The sequence below is a fragment of the Chlorocebus sabaeus genome, chromosome 4 (assembly GCF_047675955.1).
Source record: "Chlorocebus sabaeus isolate Y175 chromosome 4, mChlSab1.0.hap1, whole genome shotgun sequence".
Classification (NCBI taxonomy): domain Eukaryota; kingdom Metazoa; phylum Chordata; class Mammalia; order Primates; family Cercopithecidae; genus Chlorocebus; species Chlorocebus sabaeus.
In genome coordinates, this window is record NC_132907.1 from 37,515,579 (window position 1) to 37,530,187 (window position 14,609).

Sequence of the window (14,609 nt, forward strand, 5' to 3'; positions counted from 1 at the left end):
CCAAAGTGTAAATGATGCTTTCCCCATGTATGCTGTCAAAATCTCATGCATGATAGGCTACAAGTGAAGGATCAAAGGTTTAATTGTAAGACCTCAAACTATAAGACTAGTAGAAGAAAAACTAGGAAACACCATTCTGGACATGGGTCTTGGGAAAGAATTTATGACTAAGTTCTCAAAAACAATTGCAATAAAAACAAAAAATGGCAAGTGGGACCTAATTACATTAAAAAGCTTCTGCACAGCAAAAGAAACTATCAACAACCAGACAACCTACAGAATGGTAGAAAATATTTGCAAACTGTGCATCCAACAAAAGTCTAATATGCAGACTCTATAGGGAACTTAAGAAACAAAAAACAAATAATCCCATTAAGGTCAATGGGCATGAACAGAGATTTCTCAAAAGAAGACTTACCTGTAGCCAACAATCATATGAAAAAATGCTCATCATCACTAATCATCAAAGAAATGCAAATCAAAACCATAATGAGATAATATCTTATATCAATCAGAATGGCTATTGTTAAAAAGTCAAAAACAACAGGTGTTGGTGAGGCTGCAGAGGAAAGGGAACACTTACACACTGTTGGCAGGAATGTAAATTAGTTCAGCCACTGTGAAAAGCAGTTCGGAGATTTCTCAAAGAACCTAAAACAGAGCTACCAAATGACCTAGCAATCCCATTGCTGGGTATATATCCAAAGGAAAATAGATCATCATACCAAAAAGATACACACACTTGCATGTTCATCGCAGAACTATTCACAATAGTAAACTCATGGAATCAACCTAGGTGCCCATCAGTGACGGATGGGATAAAGACAATGTGGTACATATACACCATGAAATATTATACAACGGTAAAAAAGAACAAAATCATGTCCTTTGCGTTAATATGGATGGAACTGGAGGCCATAATCTGAGGAAAATCAAAGTAGGAACAGAAAACCAAATACCGCATGTTCTCACTTAGAAGTGGGAGCTAAACACCAGGTACTCATGGACATAAAGATGGCAACAGTAGAAACTGAGGACTGCTAGAGGGGGAAGGGAGGGAGGGGCAAGGGTTGAAACATTAATTGTTGAATACTATGCTCAGTACCTGGGGATGGGAGCATTCATGCCCCAAACTTCAGCATCGTGCAATATACCCGGGTTAGAAACCTGTACATGTACCCTGAATGTAAAATAAAAGCTGAAAAAAAGTTTATTTTTTAACAAAATTGCAAAACTCAGGTTCCAGTCCTAATTTAGCCAGTAACTATTTATGTATGTGACAATGAATAATCTATTTAATCATCTTGGGCCTCAGTTTTTCCATATACCTCATACAAAGAAGTCTACTTGCTCATGTAGACACTTCAGCTTTTCTGATTACCTAATATAAAGCAGCTTTTCCCCAATAACTCACTATTAGATACCTTTATTTTTGTATGACAGTTGCTATCATTGAAATATCATTTTTATGATATTATTGCTTGTCTCTCATTCTCCTTCAACCAAAAAAAAAAAGTCTTTGGTGCCTTATCAGGTTATTTTTACATCAATACATCAATACCTGGAATTGTCCCTGGCACATGATATACTATCAAGAAACATTTTTTAGATAAATGTAAATGCCAATTCTGACCTATGTTCTATAATCTCCAAGATGGCAAGCTGTGAATCAAATTCCGAAAACTCTGATAGCTTTTAAAAGGTAAAAAGTCTGATGAAGGATATCTTAATGTTGCTTTTGCCATAGGCAATAAAAGAGAGAGAGGACAAATAAACAATGGTAGTATATATAAATAAGATAAACTGTAGACAAACTATTAAAATATTTGTCTAATAAACCCCCCAAGAGACTATCTATGGTGAGGAGAACTTGATTGTCTTCTCCAAATAGTGTACAGAGCACAGATCACTATCCCAGGTTCTGTCACACAAATTCCAGTTTCAAAAAAATCATATTCATTATGTCAGGATTGCTTCATAATGGAACTGCTAAACAACATGCTAGGATTAATAAGCTTTCTTTCTTTCTTTTTTTTTTTTTTTTCTTTTTTTGAGATTAAGTTTCCCTCTTGCCCAGGCTGTGCAACGGGGCGATCTCAGCTCACTACAGCCTCCACCTCCCGGGTTCAAGCGATTCTCCTGCCTCAGTCTTCCTAGTAGCTGGGATTGCAGGCAGATGCCATGACACTCAGCTAATTTTTGTATTTTTAGTAGAGAAGGGTTTTCACCATGTTGGTCAAGTCTGATTTCGAACTCCTGGCCTCAGATGATCTGCCTGCCTCGGCCTCCCAAAATGCTGGGATTACAGGCATAAGCCACTGTGCCTGGCCAATTAATAAGCTTTCTTATCCAATAGTTTGAAAGAGAGTTGGGTTCCAACCCCAGTTCCACCAGTTATCAGCCATGCAACATGGACAAGTTACTTAATTTCTCTGAACCTCATTCTCCGATGTATAAACTATGGTCAATAATAACTATTTCTTAGGGTTAATATGCAATTACATGAAATTACAGATTTATAATTGTAAAGACTCTAGAAATGTGTTTAAGTCTCTTGAATGTCAAATACATTGTCTCCTTCTTTAAGAAACAAAAGGAAAAAAAACTGGAAGGATAAAAAACAACTAATCTCAAAATAACAGGTAATACTAATGTCATGTGTTTAAAAAATACTGTGACTAGAAAGAAGGAAAAAAGATGATTCTTACTAGGAATCTCATTTTTAAATGCAAGCCTTCCAATTTCCATGAGCTATTGCTTGAATAGGCATCCACATGTTTGTGGGATGGGATAAAAGTGAAGGTGTCTAAGTGTGAGGCAGTTTTATTTGCAGGTATTTTACTCCAGTATACCATCAGAAGGATGGAATGTTATCCCAGGAATGCCCCAAGGCTCTGATTTCTAGATACTCAGTATAATGTGATAATCTCATCTTCAAAATAGTAGTGGGAATGGTAGTAGTGACATGGTATATAGCCCTTCACTTTCAGAGAAAGAGAAAATACAGTTAGAAGAGAGGAGAGTACCTTGCTTTAGTGTTTTAGATAGACTGGTTCACTCTAGGATCAGTCAAGATGAAAATAAGTCAAACTGAATTCTAATAACCTGTGGATGAAATAAAATAGAGTCCTCAGGCTAAAGTTCTCCAACAGGAGGAGGGAATACCCAGTATTGAAGGTGTCTATCAATTTCCACTGATTCGACAATTATATATTGAGTGCTAAGACAGACACTGTGCTAAAATCTAATGCTGTTTTACCATTCTATGTCTAATTATGCTTTCTATAAATCTACTTTATAAAGTCCTGCCAGATATATCAATTTATTCTATTCTCACCTCTATTTTAAGTGTACTTTCTCTACATTGGTCTAATACATTAATTATTTAAGCCAACCAATTCTAGTAACCTCAGGTCCCATAGACTAAAATGCTTATTTCCTCAACTCATTAAAGCTACATGTCTCTATTTGGGTTCCCCTTCTCAGCTCTGCAGTTAGGAAATTGCCCTCAGTCAAGCACTTTGCTAGACATTACAAGGCCAAAAATAAGCAAGACTTTCAGGCAGGTCCCTGCCCTCATGGAGAAAATAATTTAGTGAGGAAGAAAGTCAAAAATAAAAATTTAAATTGACAAATTACCATAAAGGAAGTGATCCATTTTAGCCAAGAAACAAAGGACTGATATAGAATGATGAATTAAGGCCTGGAGCAGTGGCTCACACCTGTAATCCCAGCACTTTGGGAGACCGAGGTGGACCTCCTGATCACAAGGTGAGCAGAGCGAGACCATCCTGGCCAACATGGTGAAACTCTACTAAAAACACAAAAATTAGCAGAGTGTGGTGGTGCATGCCTGTAGTCCCAGCTACTCGGGAGGCTGAGGCAGGAGAATCGCTTGAACCTGGGAGGTGAAGGTTGCACTGAGCCGAGATCACGCCACTGCACTCTAGTCGGGTGACAGAGTGAGACTCCGTCTCAAAATAAATAAATAAATAAAAATAAATAAATAAAATAAAATAAAAACAATGAATTAGGGGACTTCCTTAGATGGAGCAATCAGGGAAGATATCTCGGAGAAGGTGATATATAAGCTACAACTTTAAGGATAATGAGGTATCATAGAAAGAATAGGGAAAGTACACTCACTCTAGGAAAGAAATTCATATACAAAGGCCTTCAGGTGACAAAAGGCACATGAATAACCTCAGGGAAACCTGTATGGTTAGAACATAGTGAAAAACTGGATAATGGTGAGGCAAAGATCTGGACAGACAAGAGCCAGGGCTTGTGGGGTTTTGCAGGTTGTAGTCAGGAGACTAAATTTTATTCTGAGTGCAAAGGAAGCCATTTAAAATCTAATCTAGGAGAATTATATGATTCTATTTACTTCCTCTAGGACACTACTCTTGCTATTGTATGGAGAATAAATGAGAGACAAAATTGGAAGATAGGAGATTGGTATGAAATTGTTATAATAATTGTATGACAGGTGATAGACTACATTGTTGTCAGTGAAGATCATAATTGAATAGATGTGAGGTGTATCTTAGAAATGAAATTGACAGGAATGTTGAGTTGAATATGGGATGTGAAGGAAAGAGATGATTTGACAGGACTCTAGGTTCTTAGCTTGAATAATCCGATGGATGTTTGTGCCACTTACAAAATATTAAAGACCAAGGGAAGCACACTTTGAGTGAGGGTGTGCCATGTAAATTTAAGATTTCTGTTTCGGAGATTGTTAAGATTGAGATATCCATTAAAGTTTGAAGGAAAAACATAAATTAACCAGTTGGATACATAAAACTAGAACTAAAAGATGAATTCTACATTTCTAATTTTAAAAACTAAATTTTGCTCATATCAAAAATACAATTATTGACTTCTGCTTCTGGCTACAAATGAGTAACAGGGAATAAAATCACTCTGAATGGTGAATAACCATAAACTATGCAAAAAATAGTTCTAGACATTGGAAAAAAGGGACACCAGGACTTTGATATTGCAGAGAAAAGTAAAAAACTGGATGAGCCCTACAATCCTCTGCCTGAGGTAATTTTAAGACTATAGCACAGCGAGAAAGACTATAAACAGACAAAAATGGTCTTCTTGAGTTTAGGAAATGAATATCTGAGTTCAGGGAAGATGAAATTTCTAGAATAGGCAGAGACAATTTCCTAAGAACAGAAAAAAATGCAGAGAAAGAGCCTCAAATATATGAATTGAAGTTTTCTTGAGTCTTTGGCTGAATATTAATCATTACGTTATTTTGCTTTTTAGAAAGAAAAAATTGGGGGTGGATGCAGGTAAGGAGAGTGCCTACAAATATTTGAAAGAATAATAGCCAAATAACAGGGTAACACATAACAGGATAGCTATAACACAAATACCAATGCTCATGTGGGACTGGAAATTGTTCAGTGTTTCTCCACTAAAAATAGAGAGATCTCACTGAATATATATGGCAAATAATAGAGACAAAAAAATCACATCCTAAAACTGGGAGTGAATTAGATCTACTCTAGGGTCACCCTCAAAGAACTCAGAAATGAGCCCCAAAAGGATCAAACTAATCTGTACTTAACTTCACTTTCTGTAGGAGAACGAATCTAATACTCTTTAAAGAAAAACACACAAAAACTAACAATCAGTAATATAAAATTTACAAAACTAGCATCCAGTTAAAAAATACTACAGTATGAAGAAGCAGAAAACTCTGGTCCATAACAAGGAGAAAAACTTTTCAAAAGAAACAGACCCAGAAATGACAGAGATTATAAAATTAGCAGGTAAGCACATTTAAAAAGCTATTATATATTATAAACATTAAAATATGTCAAGAAAAACATGAGCATAATGAAGAAAAATAGGTGAAACAAAAAAATAAAACATTTGGAGATGAAAAATTACACTGAGAGGTATTTTACAGTAGATTCTATTCTGTGGAAGAAAATATTAGAATATTTCAATAAACTTGAGGACACAATAATAAGATGTATTCAAAATGAAGCACATAGAAAAAAACTACTAAATGAAAAACAAAAAATGGTCAGAGGTTTCATAATCAGTATGATAATACCAAGTGGACTAACATAAAAGTAATTTAAGTTTCAGAAGGAGGAAAACTGCGGGAGGGGGAGATCCAGGTAAGGAGAATGAATACAAATATTTGAAAGAATAATAGCCAAATGTTCCAAGGAGCTCAGTGAAATCCAAACTGGACAAACACACTCCTGTACATATATATATAAATACAAATGTACACACACATCTCCAATGTGCATCACAATAATATTGCTAAAAAAATAAAAATAAAAATAAAGTTTTTAAAGTATTCAGAAAAAAATACACATGGTATCAGAAAACAAAGATATATATCCTATAGATTTATCATCCTAAACTATGCAAATCAAAAGACAATGGAACAGCATTTTAAACAGCTGCAAGAAAAAAATCTGTCAATGTGAAATTCTATATTCAGTGAAAATATCTTTCACAATAAAGGCAAAATAAAATCTTTTTTAGGCAAATCGAAGCTAAGAAAATTTGTCAACAGCGGACCTTTACTACAAGGAATCTTAAAGGAAGTTCTTCAAGCAAAAGGAAAATGATGCCAGAAGGTAAGTTTTTTCCCTTTATTTAAGTTATTTAAAATAAAAGTGAACATTTAAGACAAAATAAATAACAATCATGGCGTATAACACATTCAACAGTAAAACATAATTCAATAAATCAGAGAATTGAAATGAAAGTAAGTCTTAGTAAGTAGTGTGATACTATATAGATTATGATCAAAGATGTATATTATACACCAGCGAGCAACCATAAAAAATAAAATAAAGATACTCCTAATAAGCTAGTAGTGGGATAAAATAAATCATTTAAAAAATGTTCAATTAATCCAAAAGAAAGCAGTTTAAAAAATTAAAAAAGAACAGATGGGACACATAGAAAACATGTATAGTAAGATGGCAGATATAAATCCAATCATATCAATAATTGCATTAAGTTGAAAGGTCTAACTTCCAATTAAATAATGAAAATTGTCAAACTGAACAAAAGCAAAACACAAAATAGATGTTGTTTACAAGAAACCCATTTTAGATACAAGGCCATGAATAGCTTAAAAATGAGAGGATGAAAAATAAATATATCATGAAATCATCAATATATAGAGAGTTGAAGTGGTTATGTTAATATCAGAAAAAGAAGCCTTTAGAATAAAGAGTACTTCCAGGTATAAAGAGGGACATTTCATGACAACAGGGTCAATTTATCAAGAATACACAGTAATCTTAATATATATTCAGCAAATAGCAGAGCTTCCAAATACAAGAAAAACTCCCTCAGAACTAAAAGGAGAAACAGATAAATGCACAAATACAGCTGGAGGTTTTAACACCCCTCACTCAGTAATTAAAAGAACATGTAGAAAATCAATACAGATAGAAAAAAATCTTATCCATACTATCAACTCAAACTAATTGGCATTTATAAGAAAATACATTATAGAATAGTAGAATACACATCCTTTCCTGGTGCATATGGAACATTCACTAAGATTAACCATATTCCGGGTCATAAAACAATTCTATTCAAAAGAACAGAAATTATACAGAGTATTTTCTCTGACTACAAGAGAATTTATTAGAAATCAATTACAGAAAGATACTGGAAAATGTCCTAATAGTTGGAAATTAAAGATCACATTTGTAAATAACCCTTAGAGTTAAAAATGAAATCTTGAGGGAAATTAGTAAATATTTTAAACTGAAAAACACTATGATTTGGGGGGAGAAATGACTTAAAGTTGTCACTTTGTTCAAGATTCTAGAAATTTCTTGCTTATTATATTGCTACTGTAATCCTATTTTTCATTACTGTTTACTCTATTGTAATCAGTCCTCCCTAGTTAGAGGCCCTCAGCCCCATGTTCTGGCATCTAAACCAAGTGTGGTGGGACAAGCACCAGATTGGGAATGTATTCTTGACTTTGCCACTGGCCAGTTGCTATGATCTGAATGTACCCCCAAAATGTATACGTTGAAACTCAATTGTCAGTGTGATAGTATTAAGAGGTAGGGTTTTCAGGAACTGATTAGGCCATGAGTGCTCCAACCTCATGGCTAGGATGAATACCCTTATAAAAGAGTCTTTGGTGATCTTCCTGGCCCTTTCATTTCTTCTGCATGTGAGGTCATAGCAAGAAAGCACAAGTCATTACCAGACACTGAATCTTCTAGTATCTCAGACTTCCCAGTCTTTAGAACTGTGAGAAAATTGATTTCTGATCTTTACAAATTACCCAGTTTGAGGTATTTTGTCACAGCAGCACAAACAGACTAAAACCCTAGTGATTTCACCTAACTGTACCTTATTATTTTTCTATGTAACGTGAAGAAGTTGGGTGGAATGTGCTCAAAGATAGGTGGTCAACTGGTCACAGGTGGTCTTAGCGCTGAAAGCCCTGAATCCCAGGAAACTCTTCAGTCCTAGAAAACAGATGTTTAGTCTATTTCAGAGAACCTCTCAGCTGTAACACTTCATTACACAAAAAACTTTCACTAATATTTTACATTTACAACATTTTTCTTTTCATCTCATCATACTGATTTTGTTCTCTTAGCAGTCTTGAGATAAAGGTCCCTGGACTTTTGACCCATATAAATGTTGATCCAGTTTCTAAACAACTTCACACCATTTAACTGACTAAATCTGGGTTAGTCTGGGGATCCATCTCTATCATTAATTGATTATTTGGAGGACCAAGAGAACTTCAGACTGTTGCTAATTTCTCGGATTCTGTATTGGATGCAAAATATTTCCATGAAACAGATTATTCTATTTTGTCTTTTGGGTTATATATGAGTTACTTCATATATGTGGCAGGGTAGCCCAAACTAAAGGCTATTGTAATCAGTACAATTGATGATTGAGAACATCAGTCAATTGTATGGCTTTTAATTTCTCAAAGTCTTTGATTCTATCCTTTGAACCCTCTCATAATCTTATCTTGCTTCCAGTCAGTAGAGGTGGAAAAAAATCAAATTATATCTTGATAAACCATCTTTTAAAGGGAATCATACAAAAAGTAATGCTTTCCAATTATATAATGCACTTAATTATATAATTAAATGTGATACTAACCATTAACCATTCCTGTCACCCACTGCAAACATACAAGGGAAGGGAGAGGATGACTCTTGTATTGCCTCGAAAGAATTGCCAGGATGACAAGATCTATGGGTTTTGCATTTGATAGCATGAGGTTGGCATGTTACCATGAATTAATTATGTAATAAATAAACCATTGCAGTTTGTTAGAAGACAATACATTTCTCTTTCAAACGTGATCCTTCAAAAGGATTAAATGACTATATCTACATAATATATTATAAATCACCTAATGTACATTTCCCAAAATTTTTAAAATTAGAAGGAAAAAAATGAAATAAGTATCATGGAAGAATATGCAGTAATGATGTATCTTTCTACTTATCACAATTACATTAAGTGGACTTTACTTGTCTCTTTTCCAGATAAAATCTCTGATGTACTACAGCCATCAATTAAAATGAAAAAGAAACAACAATGCTTCCTCTAAAAGCCCCCAAATGCAGCAAAGCTTTGGTATGTCGATAATGGAGTTAGAAAAACCTCTGAATATTGTATTATTATTGGTCCCAAAATAGTGCCAATTTTTATTCTACAAGGGAACAACTCCTCCAGTTTTTATCTGCAGCTTCCTCTGAACCTAAGACTCAGACATAAATCCATGGAAGCTGAGTTGATGACATTTAGAGTGACAGCTCATATGGTATTCATCATTACTACCCTATTTCTAGAGAAAGCCACGTGCACCAGATATCATATTGGTCCTTTATATAAATGCAGTCCTCCTGGCGCTTCCCTCAAATCTACCACATATGCTCAGGCAAGTCTACAGTCCAAAGAACATAGATCAGACTTAATATAAGCCATTTGGCAAGAGAAGGGTCTACCCCTTGCCTCCTGATTTCTAGCACTGGAACACTGTGATTCCCACCTTCACCTGCAGGATGTCTCTTTTAAAACTATTCCTGTTTCATACTTAGGGGCCTTTGTGCAGTACCTTCAAGGATTGCATACGAAGACTTGACCCTAGCCTCTCTCTGGCCTTTGTGCTCTAGCATTAAACAGAGTTTCTGCCACGTCCCGTAGTCAAGTCCCCGCATTTTTACTGAGATCAGGAAGCTGGACCTTGATTCCTGTCTCAATAACTTGTATGGGGTCCTAGCACCCCCCAGGAACTGTGTCTTCAAGCACCTCTTTTCACCTTTGTGAACTCATCTAGTAAAGGAGCCTGACCATTCCCAGATGGACATTACTTATCACCTATGAAGTTCTGGGCTTTTCTTCTGACCTCGTCCTTCATGCAAGAGCAGGAAACCAAGTTGGATACTATTCTGAACAGCTGTGAAATCCAGGGAACGAAGCACAAACTTGACTCAGTGGACAGTAAGAAGCCAGGCTAATTGCTTAAGCAGGAACGCAACACAATGAAAGGGACATTCAGGAAAATAAGTCTGGCAAGAGTAAGATAAATGACTAAATAAAGATAAATCTGCCTTCTGTTCAATGCTTCAGGCATACTACCCTTGCCTTATCATGAATACCAGTTCATATTGCCCCACCATTCTTACCCTGAAAGGCAATCATAAATAAGGGATTTTTTTGAGGGAGACACAATTATTCCTAGTCTCTCTAGAATTTTTCTTTTGCTTTATATCATTTACATCTTTAAAAAAATCTGCTGCTTTTATGCCTAGAATAATAAAACTGTGATGATACTGTAATAAGGTACACAGAAAAAGTCCAGAGTAAAAGTGAAACCAACGTGGGCATTCTCAAATATAAAAGAATTCTTGTAAGTGCCTCTCCAAATGTTTGAGTTCCAAAACAATTCACATGGGTTTTGTAGGATGTTTTCCACTTCTTACTTAATCCCAAGTCGGCTTTAAAGAAAACAACATTTAAGCATTTCTTATCCCCTTACACTGCAATCAGCCACATGTGATATGGAAAGAGCTACCTGATATCCAAATAAACCTTTCTACTTTTTAATGAGTTTTTGTTGGGGGGGGGGGGCGGGTTCCTCCTTAAAAAAGGTAATAAAAATTCTAATGCAAACCAACTCAGAATTCTCCAAGTATAACTAGCAACTTAAGCCACAAATATTCAACTCAGTGTGTTTTCTTTGTTTTCTAGTAATGTGTTCCTCTCCCTTGTCCATTCTAAAAGACATTTCATGTCTGTGGTGTAATTCTCACCCTTAAATATAGGTGTCCATTTTCATGGCTACAGCAGAGATCAGCTAAGCTAATGCACAACAGACTTTCAACACATATTGTTAACAAATTGATGTGGGTGTAGATTTTACCCAAGGTCCAGAATGAAAGCAACAGCCACGGGGGCACCCAGGGTGAATAGGGAAGATTGAAATTCACTGAAGAAAGGCCAGTTTAAAAAAAAAAAGAGAGACTGACTTAATGTGTAACAGATAATGTTTTAAGGATCTGTAGAAATCCAACAGAGAAATGAGTTTAAGAAAGGGAGTTTAACAGCTATGCAACATTCTCAGGTGCCTTTCTCTGCCTCTTCCATGCAAGAAGTCTTCAGAACGCTATGGGCAAAATGCTATCTTGGACACTGGGAGGGAGGAAAGGCCATGTACCGAATCATACAGTACAGATGTTCTTTTTTTTAAAGGCTTGTGAACATCATAGTAAAACAGACCTTTTTAGAAGCAAATAATGGAATTTGAAAACCTGGATTTGAGAAGCAGCCCTCAGAAACTTACTAGCTGTGTAAGCAGAGTAATTCATTGAATTGCTTAGAAACTCAAGTTCCCTCATTTAGTTAAAATGGATAGTAATATCTGCTTCACAGGGTAGTCTAAGAATGTGTCATTCTAGAGATTGTCATCAATCCTTTTCACACATGTGCCTCTTTTCTCCATTTGGAAAATAGAATATCAAATGGAATATGCAATAGAATATCTGGCACAATATTCTTTCCCTAGCATGTTTATTAGTAATGACTAAGTTGACCTAAAAAAACTGACTTAGAAATTATTTTATGTGAAACAAATTTTAAAAGAAAGACATTGTATTACTGAAAGAAATCTAGATACTGGGTGAAAAAAATGCAGTGAAGTCATGCAGGGAGGCAGGGACGAGACAGAGAAAGTCCAGGTGGGTTTACTGAAGCCAGCCTGGCTCCAGGATGTGCAATTACCCCGGAAGGGCTGTTCCAGAGTGGTCATAAACCCACATATGTCCCTACCTACATCATCCAGATACAGGCTAGGTACATCACCAAGCCTGGTGTACCTGCCTCACTAGACCTGGACTTTTGAATGTTTCTTGGACTAGGGGTTCTCCAAATTGCAAGACAACTTATCCCGCCCAAGACTTCTCTGGGCCAAACTGACACCTTAAATTTCTAGAAAAACAATTCAGTCATTGAGAAGGTAGAGAGTCAGAATCCTTGTAGAAAATAGATGGTTCACTCAAAATGGATAATATAAAGAGAGTTTAATAAAAAGAATTTTTTTTAAAGTAATGGATCCACTGTAGGGAAACCAAAGTGAAGCCAGAGGAGGGAGATAATTGTTGACCTTTAGCCTAAAGGTTTGAAGCAGCCCTTAAGGGTCCCAGAGGCAAAGAAATCTGTGTGGATAAAGTCTCTTTAAAGGAAGAGCCAGCCTGTAGTAACATCTATTACAGAGAGAGAACCCCGCAGGGGACTAAATACCACCACTCACCCTATCTGACTCTCCTATTGCATCATATCGCCTGTCATTGCTAAACCCAACTGAAAGCTGGAGGACAAGGGGATCCCTTGGTATAATCTATGAAGGCCAGGGCACAAAATAACATGGACAATGCACCCAGAGGTCAAAGAGAAGATATCCAGCACAGAGGGATTTTTTATGTGCTTACTGTTATGGTTTGAACTATATCCCTGCAAAAAGATACACTGAAGTCTTACTTCCCAGTACCTCAAGATGTGACCTTATTTGGTAATAGGGTCTTTACAGAAGTAATCATGTTAAAATGAGGTCATTATGGCAGGTCCTATCCAAGGTGACTGTGTTTTTATAGAAAGTAGAAATATTCACACAGAGACAGACATGCACAGAGGGAAGACCGTGTGAAGACACAAAGGGAGAAGATGGCAATAGGACTGGAGTGATGCATCTGCAGGCCAGGGGATGCCAGGATTGCGGCAAACACCAAGAGGCAGCAGAAGCCAGGAAGGATTCTCCCTAGAGCTATCAGAGAGACCTTTGCCCTGCTTGCACCTTGATTTCAGACTTCCAGCCTCTAGAACTGTAAGAAAATGAATTATCTGTTGTTTGAAGCCATTCGGGTTTTGGTACACTGTTACGGGAGTCTTAAGAGGCCAGTATACTTGCTAAGATGCAACTGCCCTGACTGAGCAGCCTTAACTTCTCAGAGTGGGTTCTGGCTTCAAAATAGACCTTAGAGAAAATGATGTCCAACCCTTTTACTTTACAAATAAGAGAAATGAGACATAAGAGAGCCTTGCTTACAGTCACACAACTGGTAACCAAGATCAAACGGCTGAGTCCCCAGAAAGCTTTCTGTCAGCCCTACATTGACAAGAAGTCAGGGACACGATTCTCAACCTAGCTAAGCACATTGCACAACACTCTGCCACCCACCTCGCATATTATCCACGTTACAGTATTCTCCAGAATAGATGATGAGTGGCATCCTTTGCTGAACTCTCACATCTCTGTAGTACCAGCAGCTTTTAGAGGGGGCTCTCAGCTAAAGGAAACAGCTCAGAAATAAAAATTTGCCTCTGTTCTTTCTTAGTGCTAAAGAAAATGTCTAATTACCCTGAGAAAGACCAACACTAACTCTCTAGGACAAAGTGTTTTACTTCCTTGTGAATTGGCCATAAAAAGAGTTCCCCAAACAATGCTCATTGATTGAAAATTGAGTGCCCCACATATCCTGAAGAAATGATAAGAAACTACACAGTCAGCAGTTAAAAGTATTAGAGCGAGTGAGAGGGCAGACAAGTGCTACCCAGAAGTAAATCGATTTCCTATAGCACTATGATCTTTCTTATCTAGAGGAAGCTTTTGTTTTCTTGTCAATCAATCCCAGCAGATCTTCTGAGGGCTGACCACACCCTGGACTGGGGAATGCTCAGGAAGGAATAGGGGGAGGAAGAAGGGAGAGGCGATTTCCTGATGGATCAGTTGCTGGCAAGTGTCTGGACCCTGGGAAAGTCGTGGTGTAGGAATTCATCTCCTTGGAGAGCAACCAGAGGAGCAGGAACAATGCTGGGAACTGCTGGTGGTGACTCTCAAGTCACGCCTTGCACAGTGCAGTCCATGGCACCAGGCTAGGCCACAGCACCTCCCGAACCCTGGGCAGCACAGTGTTTACTCCCCTCCTTCAGTCCAGCTGCCGACATGGAGTGCCGTTCTCCTGGCTTGTTCTCTTTAAGGGAGACAACTAGCTTCACACAAGATTAATGCATTGGGATAACCAAAAAGGCGAAGTCCGAGTAAGACTTTCCTTTAGCTC

At 36.9% G+C, this 14,609-nt stretch overlaps 1 long non-coding RNA gene across 1 annotated transcript in view; it reads left to right on the forward strand.

Annotated features, from left to right (window-relative positions):
• The window catches only part of LOC140711576 (uncharacterized), a 42,697-nt gene extending 33,110 nt beyond the window's left edge, over positions 1–9,587 (forward strand). The window contains exons 2-3 of the long non-coding RNA XR_012092851.1: positions 6,526–6,620; positions 9,540–9,587. This is a non-coding gene — a long non-coding RNA (uncharacterized lncRNA). The remainder of the gene's footprint in view (positions 1–6,525; positions 6,621–9,539) is intronic.
• The last annotated feature ends 5,022 nt before the right edge of the window (positions 9,588–14,609 follow it).